This window comes from Nycticebus coucang, chromosome 18 (genome assembly GCF_027406575.1).
Source record: "Nycticebus coucang isolate mNycCou1 chromosome 18, mNycCou1.pri, whole genome shotgun sequence".
In the NCBI taxonomy this organism is placed as follows: domain Eukaryota; kingdom Metazoa; phylum Chordata; class Mammalia; order Primates; family Lorisidae; genus Nycticebus; species Nycticebus coucang.
The window spans coordinates 3424398-3444311 of NC_069797.1; the positions used below are offsets into that span (position 1 = coordinate 3424398).

The 19914-nt window shown below is 36.7% G+C and overlaps 1 long non-coding RNA gene across 1 annotated transcript; it reads left to right on the forward strand.

Moving 5' to 3' along the window:
- Positions 1-3031: 3031 nt before the first annotated feature.
- On the forward strand, positions 3032-17534 carry LOC128570808 (uncharacterized). Its single transcript, XR_008375641.1, has 3 exons — positions 3032-3082; positions 16341-16407; positions 17472-17534. It is a non-coding gene; the product is annotated as an uncharacterized LOC128570808 (long non-coding RNA).
- Positions 17535-19914: the final 2380 nt, after the last annotated feature.

The following is a 19914-nucleotide window of genomic DNA, read 5'->3' on the forward strand; positions in this document are numbered from 1 at the left end:
GCCTGGCCTGACCTGGTGTGGCAGTCCTGGCTCAGCAGACGCTTCATGGTGGATAGAGACCAGGGCTCACAGGAGGTGTGGCCTCTTTCACCCCAGCTGCCGCTAGGGGGCCTTCCCACACCTCCTGTGTTAGGAGCTGAACTGCCACCTCTTCAGTGCCCATGGAGAGGCAGTCACTTCCTCCCATAACTGTGCTTTAGTACTATGACCCTGTGCCATGGAACTTTCTGTCACAAGCACATATTTTGAACTTTTGCTGTTATTTATGGTAGCATACGTGGCCATTATTCATTTGACATGTGATTACTGCAGCTGAGGAAACCATTTTAAAATTTCACTTAATTTCTGAGTTCAATTAATCACATGTGGCTAGTGGCTACTGTATTAAGATAGACAGACATAAAAAGAAAAAGAAGTCATATAGTGTTGGAGTTTGAAACTAATTTGCTGATGCATATTTTTGTGCCACGTTGTTTTCTTTGGAGATGAAGATAATAAATGAACATTCACTACTGAATATCATATTGGGAATAAATTTAGTGAATCTCCCCAAAATATTTGTGTGCTCTGTCTGGCCATGGTACACAAATCTCTGTGTTCCCTTCGGGGTCAGGTCTTCTAAACACACAATTTTGTCTCTAGCAAAAAATAATTTCTATTACTCCATTTTTATCTGGGATTTTGGGATAATATTCAACATCTCAAAGGGATTTTGTTGGTAAGGAAATACAGTGGAAACTTTGAACAAGGTCAGCACTTTTTGGAGTGGAATATGAATTTGAAAATAAATAAAAGATTGGGTGATCTATGTTATTTTCCTTCTTCTTTATTTATTTATTGATTTTTGCTTAAATTGAAGACATAATCAGGCAAGTATTAAGGCTGGATGGTTTTAATAGCTCCATCAGAAAGCCTTGACGATCAGGAGATCTTAACAACAACAAAAAGTAGGTCAAGGAGAACAGCTGAACAAAACTTCAGGGAAAGATCCTTTCATGCAGGTGGTTTAGAGAATTGGAAATATTCAAGGCTTTTTATTTTCCTTAAGAGCCTAAGTAAGTTCAGGCGCTACCTCTGCTCAAGATCAGGTTCTTGGTCTGCCTTGTAAGCTGTTTGCCTTTAGGCAAGTCAATCTGTTCATGACTCCATTTCCTTTTCTGTAAAATGTTTGAGTATGAAATAACTTGGGTAAAGTACTTACAACAATGACTGTCACCTGCTAAATTCTCAAGAATATTAGCCACTATTATTGTTATTATTTTTTTGAGACAGAGTCTCACACTGTCGCCGTAGAATGCTTTGGCATCACAGCTCACAGCACCCGCAAACTCTTGGGCTTACGTGATTCTTTTGCCTCTTTTTCCCGAGTAGCTGGCAACCACCACAATGCCCAGCTATTTTTTGTTGGCTGTTGTCATTTAGTTGGCCTAGTCCCAGTTTGAACTCACCAGCCTGGGTGTATGTGGCCGGTGCAATAATCACTGTGCAACAGATGCCAAGCCTAGCCATTATTTTTAGTACATGAGGATGGAAGTCATTGATCATACTTTTAGACACTTCCATGTTTTTGGCACCTGTGCTTGAATATTATTGATCTAGGGAATAGAAAATGCTATCACTTTTCCCCCAGGACAGTATATGTGAATGTTTCCACAAGATAGCTATAAGTAGACCACATAGACACAAAATGTGTGAAGCCACACATGGAAGAGTCTTTTCATTCTAAAAGACATGTAATTACAGTTTTATATGACCTAAATAACAGGCATCAGGAAATAAGATTCAGTCTGTAATTCAGTCTTTTTTATTTTATAAAAATCTAATGATTCATAGCAGTAGGGTGAAGAATACTTCAATTCAACAGGAAGAAGCTATCATACCACGACCTGAGTGCAGGTAAATTCAGTGCACTCTAGGGGAAGCAGTTCAAACTAGATTATCCATATGCAGGATTCTATACTTCCTGTAGTATCTTTGTCATCTTTGTAAGTTCTGTTTAAGAGTTTTAGCCATAAATATCTCATGAATCAGAGTTTCAGGGATACTTACATATATGAGGTCTCTTAGATTTTACTCTAGTTTTCCCACAAAGGTTCTGAATGCTTAAAGGGACCCAAGTCTTAGTGTGTATTCACTTCATCCTACTCAATGTCTTCTGTTCAATTTTCCAGTCTGTCTAAGCAGAAAATATGTCTATTAAATGAAGGGATATGATGGTTTCTACCATGTGGGTCTAAGGAGGATTAGGTGGGAATTTACTGAAAGCAATTTCACTTCTGTATTAAAAATTGATCACCTTCTACATCTTGAGAGATTAGTATTGATTCTATCAAACCTGCTTTTTTTTATATTCCTTTTTAGCCTATATTTTTCAATTTAAGCGAGAGTATAAGGGGAGAAAATTTCACCAAAATCTTAAGGTTGAAAATGTAAAATATTCTATGCTGCTACAGACTAGAAAATCTTATAACCTCTCAGGTGAAAACATATTATAAATTCTTCCAATCTCAGGTTTTTTCTGTGGCTCTCTTTTGACATGAAAATTTGATAAACATTTTAATAAAACATGTACAGTTTTGTGACCATCCTTGAAGTCTTTTTGGAAATAAGTCATAGATAATAAATGAGTAAATTTTTTGTAAAAGTAGTAAATTTAAAGTTAAGACATTTGCTCCAAATGCAATGCTCAATGAATGGAAAAATGAAATGGCTATTTTATGTCCATTTCTCTGTACATACATACATGAGGAGTAAATTTTTCACCAAATGTATTAAAGGCTTTTTTGGAACAAGGGAGATAACCACATTACAGTTGACTGTGATGGGCCCTGAAGATCATAGGAGCCTATGAGACAATTATCACAAGTACAAAATCTCCCATAAAATTTAAGAAACAAAATAGCCAGAGGTCCTTTTGTTTTCATCTTTCTAGGTGCATCAAGAACTTCAAGACAAAAAACACAATTAAATTATCAGATATGTGGACAACCAGCTGTTTGGCTGAAGAGGGAGAAGGCAACACCGAGACTGTGAAGTCCTTCATCTTGGGCTGGCCCACTCAGAACTTTGTGGCCACTTTCAAGTAAGAACCACAGCTTGTCCTATATTTACCTTGCTGAGCTATTGTGGTCATTTCTGTGATGAGAGGGAAAACTTCAGGCAAATTTTATTCCCCAAATTGGTAGAAATATAACATTTTATTCTGATTGTTTATGAAATCTATAACTGATTTTTACACCTAATTAAACCAATACACTTGTGTGACATGTTTCCCCTAAGAGATTTTGGCTTAAACTATATGAAAAGTAACACCACTATTGGGGACTCTTGTAGTCATTTATCTTGGTTTGGCCAATCTCTTTTAAAGGGGCTCTTCTGTGTCAGTGTCCTGCCATGGGGGCAGGGTCCACTAAGACCCGTGGAAGTGGCAGAAACCGACTGAAGAAATATAATATTAGAAACAATGGCAAAGAAAGAGACATGAGACAGAGAACAGAATTAAAGGTGGGAAGTCAAGGGTCCATTGACTGTTTGGGGGATTCCAGCAATGGCCCAGAGTGTTTGATCCATTCTGCTTCATAAATATTCATTTGCCCAGAGGGTAAGATGAGGGAGAGAACAAAGATGCCAGCACTTTCTTTGAGTGAGCATGTCAGCCCCTATTGTATTTGTTTTTTAAGGGTTTGAGTAGACTTGAGAAATCTGAAATCTGAGCCTTATAATGAGACTGCATCGTGCTTGAGATCGCACACACAGATTTCTAAGGAGGTGTTAAACTCCATTACTTCCCTATTTAGTAAAACACCACTGGTGTTAATCTCCTCTGAGGAATCGGAGAGGCAGGAATTTTCCTCCCATCACCACCACCACAGAGGATCTTCCTCCAGGATAAGGGATTTAAGCTCTTCCACCCATATCTCAGGGTTTGAGCTACTGCCTTGGTTTCTGCCCAAGGAAAAGCAAATATCCCAAATGAGTGTCTGCTTTGCCTGTTTACTATGCAGGAAATGACCCAGTTAATGTATCTTTCTAGGTCTTTGTCATACTCTCTTCTGTGGCCATTTTTCCTCAGAGTGCTCACAGACCCAGCCGAGGTGTTTAAAAGCTCTATCCCTATCAGGCTAGAATTTCAGAAAAGGCAGGAAGTTTGCTAGCATTTGGCTAGCTTAAATGTAAACTAGCTGACTTTTCTTTGTTCCAACTCACTCAGCTTATTGTTTAATATTCCTTTGTTTCTGGGGGTGCTCTCCCTTGCCAAGAATGAAGTCTTCGTTCTCCACCCTTCCTGCATACTAAAACAACAAAGGGGACTTGAACTTCTAGGGATATTAAAGGGGAGTAGATTGGTCAAACCCTTCAACTCCCCCTTCAACATCCAATTTCCTAATGGCTAGGTGTTTGTTTTACATACTGAGCCTTTGAATTTCATAAGTCTTTTGAAGCCACTGAAATGGCATGCATGAAGCTAATTTTATAAAATATTCTGATTTAGTTTGCATAACTGATTTATCCTCCTAATTTTGCTAAAGAAGTAGTTTTTCATCCTACAAACAAAATTGATGTCATGACATACAGGGTTGTGAATTCTGTATCAAGTGTTGATTTAGTTTCTATGGAAATGTGGGAGTTGAGAGCAAAGTATAGATTTTAAGGAGTAAACCTCAGTTTTCCAGGATTCATTATTTCCTGGATTGTAGGATTAAAGAATTTGTTTCCTCTTCTCCTGACTGTTCTTAGTTGGTACTTTTCAGTTTGGGGGGAGGCAAAAATCACAGCTGTGAATTTGAACACCTTCAGGATTTGTTTTTCCCTTAAAGATGTAGGGTCCTATACATGAACCTGATGCTTTTCATTCTGCTTTTCTGCCCAGCACCACCAAACTATTAAGGCTTCATCCAAAAGCCAAAGGACTAAAGTTTTTCAAGCTGTTAACCTTCTCTAGTACAGACAGGGATATCATGGCATTCTACTCTGCACTAGTGCCATCCACAAGAGTGTTTGTTTTTTCCTTTTTTTTTTATTAAGTCATTGGTGCATAAATCATGAACACATTTATGGCATTTTTGGATTCAATGTGTAGAGTATAGGTACAAATTGGAATGCTTACTCCCACTAATCAACATAGCCTTCACTTCATTTACCCAATTAAAACGTTTAGACATTTGTGTTCTTCACCTGATAGAACCAACTTGTACTTGCAATGTGCTCCATAGGTGTGGTTCCCCTACTAATCCTCCCTCTATCAACACAACCCTTTCCCTTCCCCTCTCCCTCTCCTTTCCTCCTTCATCCTAGGCTAGAGTTGTGGTTCATTTTTCATATGCAAGTGTGAGTCCTTATAAATTGGTTTCACAGTAGTACTGAGTACATTGGATATTTTTTTTTCTATTCCTGAGATACTTAACTAAGAAAAAATATTTTCTAGCTCCATCCCTGTAAACATAAAAGAAGTTAAGTCTAGATTTTAAGAACTGATTTGGAAAGAACATATGATTTTATCTTTCCTTGCATGTTTTGTTTTTCATGGCAGACATCCATAGATATCCTTATTTTCTATTGCTTGACCTCCTTGGAGTTCCATGTACAGAGAATCTATTTGTTGTGATTGTTGTGACCACACAACCTTTTTAATCAAATAATTTTCACTAAGCTTTATAAGAAAGGAGGGGTTGGGGAATGTGGAAACAAGTTTTAAATACACTTTATTGCTCAAACAATGTCTCTTGAACCAAGTGGTCAAGGTTAATATCTCCAGTGATGGCATGTGGATATCATGTACTTCTTGATCTAATGTCATTGTTAAAAGCAATTTACCTCCATGGTCCTCTCTCCCCCATAGAAAAACATAATTCCGTTGTAATAATGAGAAAATCATCGAAGTATCACAAATTGAGAGTCATTCTACATCACTGACCAGTATACCTCAAAACTATAAAAGTAAAGAGGCAAAAACAGGGAAAGACTGAGAAAATGTCATAGATCAATTTCTTTTCTTTTTTTTTTCTTTTTTTTTTTCGGCCCTGGTCACATAATTTATTTGTTATATTCATAAAAATAACATAAAATCATGATTAAAAATTCAAGTAATTCAGAAAAATGACAAGTACAAAGTTTTAAAGTACCCAAGCTTTTCATTCCTACTACAGAAAAGTGGGGGCTATTTAGAAGTATAAATACATGTCACCATTTAAATGCCTTTTTTATTAATATTAAACCATAGCTGTGTACATTAATGTGATCATGGGGCACCATACACTGGTTTTATAAACAGTTTGACACATTTTCATCACACTGGTTAACATAGCCTTCCTGGCATTTTCTTAGTTATTGTATTAAGACAATTATATTCTACATTTACTAAGTTTCACATGTACCCTTGTAAGATGCACTGCAGGTGTTATCCCACCAATCACCCACCCTCTGCCCATCCTCCACCCCTCCTTCCCCTCCCTCTCAATTTCTAAGGAAACATGATAATTAAATGTACTATGGATACTTGATTAGCTCCTAGGCCAGAAAAAGGACATTAATGGAAACCCAGTGATGTCTGAATAAAGTCAAGAACTTACTTTATTTGAAGAATAGTGTCCCAATATTGTTTTCTTAGCTTTAAAAAATAGTCATGATATTGTAAAAGGATAACATTAGAGAAAAGTTAAAGTGGGTGAGAAGGATGCAGGGGCTGTCCTTCTTATTTTTATAACTTTGCTTAAAATCTTCCATTATTTTAAAATTAAGATTATTTTCTTACAAAAAGGTGTAGAGTTTTGGCTTTTCTGATAATTGCTCTTGAACAGCATTTCCTTGGGCTCCTTTTTTCCCTAAAGACAGCTTATTTGAGTGACATGGTCCCCAGCTTGCCCTCAGCAAGACAGAACTTTATGTCTTCCATCATTTGAGATAATCTTCCAATATGTCTTTACTTTCTTACCTTTAAGACAAACTTCTTTCCCTTCTGAATATTAGTATTATATTTTTCATAGTCTTAAGTGCTTTTACCAACAGAGTGCTAAAGTGTCTTTATAAACTCAAAGATAACCGTTCCTTTTAGAGCAGTTTTGTTTTTTATCCTGTAAAATTGTATGATATTAAGAACTATGAAAGAAAATAACTCCTTGATTGTAGGATAGAGCAAGAGGAAGGGAAAACCTAAGAAGTTTACACAAATAAGAAGATTACAGAGTTTGCCCGACACAGTTGGTAATTTATTTTTTGAAGCAATGTATGCTATGTTGTCAAACTAGTGAACACCATAGAGCAATGAGAAGTAATGATCTAAAGCTGCAGGCAGTAATCCAGATACATTTCACAAATGTAATGTGGAATCAAAGCAGCTAGGTCCAAAGTAGCATATACCGTATGATTATATTTACTGAAAGTACCAAGACAAGCAAACTATTCTCTGCTATGGAAAGTAGGAATGGTGACAACCACAGGCTGAATAGGAACATCAGTGGACCTTCCATGGTGATTGTCTGTTTCATAATCTGGATGGTGGTCATGGAGGTGTGTTACACTTCAGCTTTGTGCAGAATTCTCTATACATGTTATTTGTCAAATAAAAGTTACAAAATTACTAAGTCTCTTAAAATGAAAGATTTTTTAACTTCTTTGAATAAAGTGAGTGGGTATAAAGAATATGTCTCATATATTCTCAACACTGAATAAACCCGAGCTTTGACATGAACTCTGAAAATGTGGGCGTTTTAAAAAAGAAAATGTAATAATTGATGAAAGATGGAGTTTGCATCATTAACTATTGGTTGACAAGACGCTATGTGCTTTCTGATGGCCACTTCTGAGATATTGCTTACGCAGAATGTTGCAAAGCAACAAAAATCAGAAAAAATACAAATACTTCTGAAGTGGATTTTGTTGGATCAAGAAAATAACTAAGGTTTCCAATTTCTCTGAAGAGATTAGTGAGAAGGTTTCAGAGAAGACCACATTGGTCTAAAGTTCATCTTATTCATAAGTTTAAGAATTAAATACAGCTGGAGAAAACTATTAATAATAGGCATTTAATTGGAAATGAATTGAGCTTAAACATGTGGTATTACTTGAAGGTAAGTTTTCTATGAACTCATTTGCTAAATTATAATTATTCAGTATGTATTTAAATGTTGACATCTCTGAAAACATTTTGGTTGCTGAGCCAAGATATTTTCGTCCATATGCCAAATTTTGCCTTCTCCTCTTTAATCTCAATATTAGGCATACTTTCCATCTCATGATGCTTTAAGCTACAAACACACTACAATTGAGATAACTAATCCAGCTTTACAGATGTGGGAAAACCAAGTGTTGGATTATACATTAAGTATTCTTTGCACTGTAAGAGCTACCACCCTTGCTCACATAAAACCACTTGTAGAAACTCAGTGAAACAGAGGGTCTGTGTAAAATCCATAAAAAAGAATTTACTATAACTAGAGTTGATTTTGAAATTTCTCCAAAAGGACATTTTCCCTTTGGGCATGTCCAGAACACAGTTATGCTGAGGTTGCATCTTTCATGTGCAGCTATGTCAGTAACAGCAGGCTGTTTCTATTTTCATCAGGAGTGACAATCTTCAATATGCTAGCCTGAGTAGTTTGTGTGATTTTCCTCCTGTATTTTCTCTGATTGCAGTTCTTCACAGGAAAAAGACAAATGGCTTTCTCTTCTTCAGTGGTATGTTTTTCAGCATATATAGTTTTAATCTTTATGATGCAAGAAATGAATTCAACCTTTCCTGCAGAGATGTGCCCCAGATTGTTCTCTTCTCTTAAGTAGAAATTGTTCATTTGTCCTGAAAATAAGGTACCGTATGGAGTATTTGGGAGGTACTACTCGCTATATATGTTCTTTCCTTACATGTTTGGCTTACTTTCTAGGAAGGAAACTATTACTGTTCAGAACATTGAGGTCTAGTTATTTTATGTTAACCAGAAAGTAGTCAAGAATATCCTCCAACCCTTCCTGTCACCTGCTGTCTTCTATTTGTGACTAACAGTTTCCTCAGTGTGTGTATTAAGTTCCCATATCTGGAGGGTTTTTGCTGAGTACCTCAAAAGCCAATTCTTTAGCCCACCATTGTGTATACAGATTTCAATGGTAGATTTAGGCTTATCTGTCAGAACCATAGTTCTTCCCTCCTTCCGCTCCCCTTCTCCTCCCCAAGCAAGAGGTATTCAAGATTTGCACTCTGTCGGAGAGCAACATGAGAGGCAAAATGTCATTGCCTTGTTTTGCCCTTGCAAAGTATTACATATGCTTCTGTTGTTATCAGTATGGTGTGGACCTGTCCAGAGAAGGCAGGGAAGCTATAAGGATAAAATGTTACCCAGAGCTGCCTTAACCTGCTTATGCTTCTTAAACCTCACTAGACATGGAGGCCCCTATTCTTTTATCCGCCTTAGTCCAACATCCCAATTTCTGTTTATTTTCTTCCAACCTAGAAAGCGATCTGATTTTGCTGAGTCTTATCTTATGTCTATAAGCATTGCACATGAGGATATTGAATATATTAGCAAAGCAGATTGATTTTGAAAATAATCTCTCAGCCAATTCCATCTAACTCAGTGTTTGCATTTGATTAGGAACATCGATCTGGAAAAAGTCAAAGATGACCCAAAGAACATTCCCTTAAAAATCTACACTCAAGATGTTGCCAATTGTGTCCATGTAAGTCATTATCAGGCAGTACATTTAATTGCAGGTTTCTGCATAAATCACATTACTGGGGATACTGCACGTAAGAGAGACAGGCAGGCAGACAGGTGGACTGTGCGTGTGTAGCACAGGGAAAAATGTGATTTCCTAGGTGTATCTATGTCTTTGTATCTATGCAAAGCAAACTCTGGAGGACAGGAAGCAAGAGAAGCTTATCTTAGCTACAGTATTTGACATTTACACTCGGAAGGAACACCGCCTGTCATGGGTCTCTTTAGTCCCTGTGCATGACTGTTTCCTGGATCTCATCAACAGCAGCTGCAGGGAATGGTAGTAAAGTTATTTCCACAAAGAGCTATTTCCTATTATTATTTCCTATTATTATAAAGAATTTTTTCCAAGTTGTCAATTCTGAAGTAAAAAGTGGTTTTGAAAAGTGTGTTTTTTGAGTTGTTATGGATTGAATTGTTCAGGTTAATAAGTGAATGATGTGGGAAAGGTGACATTTTTAGGGGATTAGGATTTTTCTGCCCCAATTTTTTGCAACATGGGTCAAATAAATATTGTTTAACTGTAGTTATAATATATAATTGATGACTGATTTTACTACAAAATCCAGGATGTTATCAATGATGAATTAGATGGAATTTTATGAATAATCTTATGATACTATATCCTGTCATAGTTCACCACAGCTCTAGCACACAAAATGGTTTCATTTGTGGAAAACTATGAAGTGAAGAATGGCTATGTTTGGCTAAAAAGCAAAACTTATTCAAATGTTCTGAACAAGACCCATATGCCAGATATGATTTCTTGAGTACAATACTCAAATTTTTAAGGCACTAAAGTACAGAGATCTTCTGTAGAAAAGTGGAAATAAATATATTGCTATTACCACCTGATTTGATTCAATTGGTATGGTGGTTTGTTATTGTCACAAGAGGATATTCAAGGAAAACCCCATAAATTTTTTGGAACACTTTTTTAAAATGTGAGTTCTTGAGAAAGGAATGATGCTCCACTCTTCAGTTAGGAAAAGATGAAAGATATGGTGGGTCGGGTGCTCTGTTGATACCACTAGTCCCCTAGAGTGTCGTGGATGATTTGACACACTCTGTCCATTGCTCTCTGAAGCAGATTTCACGGCAAGCATCTCTCTGCGGAGCTCTGCTTGCAGAGGGATTCCCCCACTTAGGAGTACTTGAAGGGGAAGTACTGTCTTTAGCTGTGCACAACCTGTCAGTGAATACTGCTATTGTGCAACCAAATAGCACCTTATCCATTTGTGTTTGTTTGTTTGTTTGTTTTTGTTATTCATTAGCTAGAGAGCTCTGTCAGGTGAAATTCACTTTTTTAGTCTACCACAAAGGCATGTGGGCATGTACACTTTCTGTAAGTATGATTCTGAACATGTATGCCAGTTAATAAGAAAAACTATTATTAAGTAGGTAATTGGGAAGATAGACGCTTTACTTTATAAAAAACTCCATAAGATAATTTTTTTTAATGGATTGGTTTTAGACTTAACAAAAAGCAGAAACCTTTATTAAAATCAATTCTTAAGTCAAAGCCCAGTATTTAACATTCCTGTGACACGTCAGGCAAAAAAGTCTCTGGGTTGGGGCTTCAAATCTTTTTTTTTTTTTTAATAAATCATAGCTGTGTACATTAAGGTGATCATGGGGCACCCTACACTGGTTTTATAGAGTATTTGACATATTTTCATCACACTGGTTAACATAGCCTTCCTGGCATTTTCTTAGTTATTGTGTTAAGACATTTATATTCTACATTTACTAAGTTTCACATGTAGCCTTGTAACATGCACTATAGGTGTAATCAAATCTTCCCTGTTGTGCTCTCATTCAATTTGGCATAATCCTTGACGATACCAAGATTATGATTTGAAGTAGATACATTTCAAATCCTTTATATAAATAAAAATTTCTTAACAAACAACTTTAGAACCAATTTGTCATGTGAAATAATTGGCTTATGGAAAAGAATTACTGTTAATGGAGAAATAAGTGATGCATTATTTGTAGATTTTCCTTAGCTTTATTATCATATCTTTAAAATATCATTATATTCTCATTTATGATACTTATTTGTAAATTTAAGGCCCTCTCTATCATGAACATAGCCCAAATAACTGATTTGTTGTAAAACCTAGGTATATGGAAAAATATTTCTTTCCTTTATAACATATCATTTTTCTCGATTTGACTGTTGCCTATTTGGAATTTTGCAAGGTCCAATGATATGCTTGAATCTTGCTGATTTTTTTTTTAAATCTCCTTTTTAAATAAGTGTTTCTTGCTATTGTTTAGCATATACCTATGACAGACAGATCATAGACTCTATGGTAGAGTTGTTAATAGAACTGAGATATCTTAAATTTTCAATTCTTTCTATGAGAGGGATCGGCTACGGAAAGTAGCCACCGTGTTTGACACATAGAAAATTCTCAATAAAAATGTAAATATATTTTTGTGAACAGTTATTATTCATGTTTTGCCTAAACTGTCTTTAAGCCTTGCAAGGAAATAAAAGCCTGGACTGTAAAACCAGTACTCAGGAAAAGAATAAAGGTTCAGCTTTCTCTGTACTTTCCCCATTACGTTATGGGAAAACAAATATACAAATGAGGCAGTGTGGATTTTTCCTTGTTTGTTGATTTTACTTTGATTGGGAGCTGTATCCCTGTACTGTGCCAAAAATACATTTGGTCCCCTATTTACTTGCTTAAGCTTTAATACTTTTCGGCCACACAACTTTTAATTTTAGAGAAATATTATATTAAAAGGCACAATTTATAAGGGAATACATGTAAATTATTATCAATTGTGTTCTACTGAAGCTTGTGATTGACTCTTTTCATAAAAAATCAAGACTACTTCTTCAATTGATTTAAAATCTTTATTCACAGCTATATTTCTCATTTCTTTTTTCCTACAGTATAAAACCATAAGAGTAAAGAACTCACACACCACCAACGAAGTTGTGAAGATGGTTTTTTCAATTCTAAGAGTAACCGTAAGTTACTCTGCTGGATGATCTTAATTAGAAACACTCTGATATTTTAAGTTCATAATAATCTTATCCCTTTCATCAGCAGACACCTTATTATTAAAGATACCATTACTTTGTCCCCTAAAATGTAGAAATTAAAATGAATAAGCTTTAATATTAGCTTAATACATGGTGGCATTCTTCCAGTCTTATTTTAGATTCGTGTAAACTGTGGGTAGAATGAGATTGGACTATAATTTTCAAAAATAATATGCACCTTGATTGTACTATGAGAATTGTACAATATAATATTTTTATGTCAGATCCGTGTTGACAGAGTTTGAACTCCTTTTTCTCCTTCCTACATGACACTATATTTCTACTGCTCCTCCATGCAACTATCCTGTTATTTCTCCAAGGTTCAATCAGTCTCAGAAAGGCCAATTCTCAAGGATTTTCTCAGTGTACCATTTTACATAAAATAACATTGGCTGACCACACATCCTGAGAATGAACTTGCTAGTACTTCTAATAAATCAGGAAAGAAAAAGACAAATTTTGTGTTAGACACTAGATTCAAAGAGCTGTAGTGTGTACGCCATACTCCTTTCTGTTTTGCCTTTAGTTTTTGTCCCTTTCCATTTTCTGTGACACAGGTGAGTGTTTTGAAATTGTAGTAGTAGAGAAGATGAGAGTATTCAAAGATGAGGTAGAGGAAAGAGAACTGGAAGGTTTTCTCATTGTGTCTCTATCCATTATATCAACAGCATACAGTGAAAAAATACCTTTTGTTAAAGGGAATGAATTAAAAAAAAAAAAAGAAACTAAAGGAATCACTGTAAAAATGTCATTCCTCAAATGAGGCTCTCTAATATTAGAGCACACTAATGCTATTATATGACATAACGCACACTTAAGATACACCATGATATCATTATATGTATGTTGATTTGCTTGTTCGTGGTGCTATAGGAAGGCACAACTACATCAGGGACTTTACCAAAGCAATGCAAACATTGTAACCAAATTATTTATTACCCTCATTATCACACTGAAAAAAGAAAGACTAAACCATAGGACAACCAAAATTTTGGATAAGAAATCTGCTTTCTTTCTTACATGAGATTTGTAATATAGTTAAATGTATATGAACTGAGTAAAGCAGGCACCTCTGCATTGATTTTTATTCTGTACCCCTATATTTAAGGGAGGAGATAGTTTCAGGAGTAGAAAGGAAGATGAATGACATGATTTATTTTCTTATCCGGCTCTTAACCTTTGAATAAAATGGTCAAGCTTTTCAGGAAAAATGTCTATTACTTTTAATAAGAATTGAGGATATTTGGTGATAGCTATTGAAGGGGATTTTTAGTTTGTCTTCAGGTGCCACAGGAAACAATAGATTGTGTTAGATTTCTCTTCAAATTTATTTATTTTATTTTTTATTTAAAGTTTTTTTATTATTATTAAGTCATAGTTGTGTACATTAATGCGACCATGGGGCACCATACACTGGTTTCATAGACCATTTGACATATTTTCATATTCTTCTTAGGAAAGTATCTCAAGAATGGAAAAAAAGTAACCAATGTACTCATCCCTACTATGAAATGAATTTATGGCTTTCATATGAAAGCTATAACCCAGTTACACTCTTCATATATACATTCAAAATTTTAGCCAGGAGACATGGCAGGGACAATGTCACAAACTGAATATTTTGTGGGGGCAAAGGTGAGTGGGTTGTAAGATATTCATCATAGCTAGAATTCTCCATTATAAAGGTAGGCTATGATTTTTAATCTGAATTTCAAGGCTAGGATATGAAATATTGCCAACAGTTTCCTCTATTCTAGCTTTATTGGAACCATTTTTATTTTATCCTTCCTAGAGGATTCAGCAAAATCTGATGAATTAGTATAATGTTTTTTCAAGTGGAGTTCATAGTGCTGTTGGGTCCTAACTGTAACAGTGAACGATTGTATTGTTTTCCATGACTACTAGGGTTATTTTCTAGGTAGAACTCTTGTTCTTTTCTGTCATCAGTGTTGGACTTAACCAAACTCAAGCCAGTGGAAACTGTGCCAGCTAGCTATCTTCTCAAAGCCTGTTGGTCATTCTTCTACTAGGAAGTAGCTGAGCTATTAATCAGCATTTGCCTTTTCACTTTGTCATCACAGACACAGCAGCATTTGTGTCTTTCTGGATAACAAGGTTGTCTTTTACCGCGGACCGCCGGTCGATGGGCCTCAGTCCGAGGGTGCTCAGGGCGAACGGTACAGGTTGGTTGAAAGGTCGACGCAGGATAAAATGACAGACTGCTACACCACGAGTGATGAAGAAAGCAGCTGTACTTTACTGAATTTTTGCATTGGTATTTATACATTTTTGACAAAGCATTACAAATTACAAAAGGTATTTTTACAACTTGCTGAGCCTTACAAGTTATTATCTAACCTTGTAGATGTGAGTATTCAACCATCCCACTTGAACAATGTCCTGCCCGCAAGGGGTTTTGCCCGCAAGGGGTTTCGCCCGCAAGGGGGAATAAAGGTTATTGGTTATCAGTCGTGTCTTTTACTACCCCTTATCTAAGTAAATGCTTTAAAGGTTAAAGTTTTAAAACGTGAAAATTCTTTCTTTATAACTACTAGTATTAGTAATAATTCACAAATTATTTACTTCTAATGTGATTAAAAGATTTCATATATGTGTGGGTTATGTAAGTGATTATAGTATTAGGAAATATATGAAATGTAAAGGTATGTGGAAAGTTTTAAGTCGTGGGTGGCTGTGGGTGGTGTAAGCACATATCTGGATGGAACATCTTGTTTGCTGTTCCTGCATTGTCTCAATGCACTGTCTCAATTCACTGACATTTATGATAGGAACGTGCTCTTACATCGTTCCCCCTGGAGACATTGAGTCTTCACAGGCATTCTTACTATGTTTAATTATGGATCAGTAAGTCATTATGTTTATTCTTAGTTTCTAAAGACAATCAGGCATTCAACTGAACAGACAGGTTTCATTCACAGGCATTCCTCAGGCTTTATGCCGCACCTTAAGTAATTACGTTCAACAAACAGCATGCTAGGCAACTTCTGCGCTGCTGTCGCATACTAGGGGTGCTGGGGGCTTCGCTCCGGGGAGCACAGACCACCTACCCATGCGTCTTACAACGCGGACATCGCCACCTCGCTGCGGCTTGATGCCGAGGGTGCGGCAGTCTTTTCAGGGCTGTACTGGATGTCCAGTATTCTCTGAGAAGTTTCAATTTTAAAAAAGTCCAGGCTTTCAAGAGGAAATTCTCCTTTTAGAAACAGGAATTTTGTTCTTTTTTTGTTAGTGAGCCGACCTCCAATTTGACATTTTATGGCCTGCCTATACAATGAGGGCCTGACTCCACTGCAGCTCATGGATCCTGAGCCATCACTGGATGGAGAAAAGCAGGATTCCTGAGTCCTCTACTGGGGGCTGGGGAAAGAGACACTAGTTCTAGGAATCGACATTTACATCTTCAGAATCCATCTCCATCCTCTTCAACATGATAAGAATTTATAGTATCCGTAATTTTCCTTTTGCAAAGCATACAATGTCACAAACTATGTCCTCATTTAGTCAACAAGCTTGAAAGATTTATTATAACTTTGAATTCTTTTATCTCCAAGGGCTCAGACACAGATTACCAGTTGTGGGTAAATTCTGGAAAGAAAAAGGAAGGATATCCCCTTGTTGGTAAGGGTTTGCAAAAGTTCTTTATTTGACATTTTAATTGTAATGTGACTTGCACACATCCCTTGTAGATTCCCAGCTTCCTATTTTGATAAATGAGTTTGTTTTATTGCTGTTATGGAAAACTCCTTGTGCTCCATTTGCTGAATGTTGCTGTAGTAATTGATAGGAATGGAACATTGCATTTTGTGCCTATGCCAGGTGGAAAGGAAGAGTTAGTGTTCAGGGAATTACATTCATTAATAAGAGAGGAATAGAAGGGAACATAGTCTCTGCAGTTTAAAATGTCAAAGCACAATGGTATTTGAGGATGACACTAAGAGAATGCAATCACTTAAAGTGTGACAACCACAATCTCATTGTAGTCAGGTGACTAGGATTTAGTTTGTCTAGTATGTAAATTTCTTTTTGTATCTGTTTATTGTGTTTCTAATGCCCTGATCTCTTTATTCTGATCATTACCTGGGAAAAGCAACCTCAAAGGGAAGCAGTAAGAGGAAAGCCTAAATCAAGCCAGTTCCATTACTACTGAGTGACTAATTATGCAACCTGTAAAGAGTCATTAAAAGTCTTTCACAGACAGACATTATATGGTAGATAATAGTAAAGATAGTGATGCTTGACATAGTGTAATATTCCTTGTTCCTTTTGTTTATGTAACGTTAGCTGCTAATGGTTCCTTTCTTGACCCTTATTATACTAGTGTGAGAGGTAGAGTAAATGTCTGGTTAATGTCAAAGAAAAAACAAGAATACCTTTCAATGCTTTCAGATCCAAACACAGGAAGGCTCAACATTATGTAACTCCCCAAATCATCTCCATATTTATTCCAAACAAGGTAGCCTTAAGGTACAAATTCCTCCCTAATTGCTCTTCAAACTACTATGGAAGGACCACCAGCCTTATGCAGGCATCTCCAACTGCAAGCATGCAAATGATCATTTAGTCAACAAAAGGGTTCTTTCAAACAAAAGTTCCAGGAGTAAGGGCAGTATGTTCTGTTTGTAGCACACCTGGTGACACAGCACCAGTCAGTCTGAAATGTACACTTAGATTTTTCTGTGTAGGACACGAATACCCATACGGAATACTGATGAGTCACCTTCGAGACAGTGAATTCATGAGGAGAGGACCAAAGGGCATAACCAGCACTTTGACCTTCCAAGAGCTCTCCCTTATGGAAGAGCTCCCTCCAGAAATACAGTGCCATTTCAGCCTCAAGCCAAAATGTCGGGCTGCAGCCCAGCAACACCCAGGTGAGTTGCTCCTCTTCTTTCATAGAGTCCTCTTTCAGGAAGCAGTAAGAGGAAAGCCTAAATCAAGCCAGTTCAAGCCTAAATCAATCAGGTCATTTTGCAACACATATTTAGTACAAAGGCAACGACTCAGACATCTCATTAGATCACATCAGGTACATTTTTCTTTCAAATATACTATAGTTTTTAAAGGAAAGCTGAAGTTTTAGGACAGGACGGTTTTATACATCTGCAATAGGCATGCCTGGCTTATAACGAGGAGTTCATGGCAATATGATCTTTCCCTTCTTTCTTCACCGTTCTGTTCCCTTTCCCTCGTGCCTACTGCAGAGTCCAAGGCACTAAGTAAATTCTGCAGTGCTTCTATGCCTACTTGTACCGTGATACAACCTACTGTGTGTTCCCCCAAGTGGTCACGTTCTCACAGGAGGCTGTCAGTGATGGGTACTAGAAGATTGTGATGCCCAACCTGTCCCCTTGTACTGATAATTAGGTGGAGGTAAGATGAGTCTTCCACAGAAGTCTCTTCTAAGCCTAATAATCTAGTAGGGATTGACAATGTACATCATCCAAAGTTGAGACTGCTAAAAGTGATATTCAACATACCGACATCCTAATTTATCCTAGTCTATATATGAGACATAAAACTTCAGTCAGAAGTAAGATTCTATCAGAAACAGAAGAAAGTAGTAACAGAAAAATATGAGTGGGAGGGTAAAATATTGATGCTGAATTTCTGCAGTCCTTTGTCGGTTTGAAGTAACTAGGCTATCCAGCGAGCAGTGACATTGCATTTTACAAATGAGCAAACTCAGGTTCAAGGAATATGAAGTTTAAACACAAGGCATGAAGCACTTCCTGCCATGTGACAGATTATAATCATCAACTGGGCTTCAGGTGAAATTCAGAAGTTCTTTATCTCTCTAATATCCAAAGTATGTGGAATTAACAAAAACATTTCTCACAGTGAGTTAACCTTATCGTAGAATAACCCTACTTTAATAAAAAGCTATATGCTATCCACATTTAGAGAAAACAGATTATATCAGAAGTCATTATAAAGGCTTTTCTTGCTTTAAGTGGGAATATACACCAGAGGCCTTTTAAACAGTGCCTCCTCTAGCACATTTAAATTGTTTATGATTTTATTATTGGGCTACATTATTTATAGTTTCTGAAATAATTGCAACAGCAATGTGAATCTAATTTCCTGTTCCCCCCACGTTTTTAACATTTTATTGGACAAAGAGCATTGTAAGTGCCCTCTCTTCTCTTCACCCAGATGTCATTCCCTGACTTATTCCTTATGGAAAGACTGGATTCCTTCTGCCTCCTTTTCAACCTACTGAGCGCTACCATTTTCTACACCCATTAGTTCCCTCATATTGTTTATTTTATCTGACAGAGCAGTTATTTATTTCTCACTTGTGTGAAGTACAAATGTAGATGTCTTTTGGAAGATGTACAAAGACATCTGTCCTCTTCAACCAGTCTCTTCTTTCATAAATCACAAGGGCCAGGTGGCCCCTTGAATTACTGAGTGAGCCTCTCCCATCTTTCCTTCCCTCCTTAGCCAACTTGAGTTCTAATATTATCATGAGACTCTGTGTCTTCCAGTTAACCTGTATTTTCTTGACTTGCTTTCCTAATTATTTCCTGGAAACATGCTATGTCTGGTTAAAGTCTAAGCACCGCTAGAAGAAATTATACAATATCAGGGTAGCTTGGTATCACTAAAGGCCAATTTTAGTTGAACACTCCACTGGGTATTCTTAGCTTGATTTCTCTGAGGCAGTTTCAGACTACTTGAATCGACTTCATTATACACATCCCCACACACATGCACATCCAACTCCTGCCTCTTTCTTTCTTTCTTTTTTACAGACAGACTTTCACTTTTTCACCCTTGGTAGAGTGCGGTAGCATCACAGCTCACATCAACCTCCAGCTCTTGGGCTTAGGTGTTTCTCTTGCCTCAGCCTCTTGAGGAGCTGGGAACACAGGTGCTTTCCAAACACCCAGCTACCTACCACTTTCTATTGATGGTCTGACTTCATGCTGTATGTTTCACTTAAGCGATGGGTAAATCAGTAGATCAGCCATCATGGACGTCCTCATCTTGTGGACTTCAACTGTATTTACATTCATTGAATTTGCACTATCCATCTTTTTTTATTGATGGCATATTGGGTTTTTGGACCATTAGCTTTTTTGCTATCATTCTTGGGTCATTTTGTATTATTAGGTCATTTGA